Genomic DNA, 1,083 nt, shown 5'->3' on the forward strand with positions numbered 1-1,083 from the left:
ACGTACTGAATCCCCATACATTTGCCCAGTTTCTTAGCCATTCTGCTCATGCAAACCAAAACTTGGGGAGAAAAAAGAAAAATAACAAAAGCTTGGGGAGAAAACAGAAAAAGAACAGGTTGTAAAGGTTTTGGGTGTGTTGTCCCATAACTCTTTTATTTTGTGACTTCTAGTTACATGGAGCCAAGGAGAATGGCCACCACCACTACCACCCCAGGGTCTTCAGTCCATAGACCAACAGGCAGCTCCCTAAGGCCAGCTAGGTTGCTCAGTGAAGCAGGCCAAGTAACATCTAGGCCCCTTGTCCCTCAACCTGGCACCTCAGCCAGTTTGAGCCGGACCAGGGATTCTGCTTCCAAGGCAACCAGCTTCACTCCTGAGCAAAACGCAGCCCTTATGGAGTCCTACGTACAACATTTTCCTAGACTCCGTGGGGACTTGAACTCCCAGACTTCCCATGCTGTAAGGCAGGGACTCTGGAAGGAAATTGCCAGGAGTGTAAATGCAGTGGGCAGTATACAACGGACCATTACCCAGTGTCAAAAACGTGTGAGTGACATCTTTAGACATGTCAAAAGGGTCCTGGTCACAGAGGCCAGAAGGAGTGGGACCTATCCTGAACATCTTGTGCAGCGTCTCAAGGAGTATGAAAGATTGGCGTTGCCATTCACTGGGCCAGAAACGGTGGTAGGGGTGGACTACCGGGATGACTCCGATGCTTGGCAACCATGTAAGTTCAATCCTTTTACATGACCTAATTACCAATATAAATTGATTTTTGCGTGCTTGTGGGATTGCAACAGATTAGTCATTAGCATTGAGAACAAAATAGCATTGTGTTTTTACGTATTTATGCTTGGGTGTGAAATATGAGATCATTTTTGGAAAATAACCTCTTTGGTGTATTTTTACCTTCTTTTGACATGCATTAACAATGTGTGTATTTCCATTTTTTTACAATAGTACGCCCTGAGACGCAGCAGTCCCCTCCTGCCCTCTGTGCTCGGGGTCATGTGGATGATGAGGATGTCACTTCGCATCGAGATGACACTGGCCTTCCTCCTGGTAAGATGAACCTTCATG

The sequence above is a fragment of the Pyxicephalus adspersus genome, chromosome W (genome assembly GCF_032062135.1).
Source record: "Pyxicephalus adspersus chromosome W, UCB_Pads_2.0, whole genome shotgun sequence".
NCBI lineage: Eukaryota > Metazoa > Chordata > Amphibia > Anura > Pyxicephalidae > Pyxicephalus > Pyxicephalus adspersus.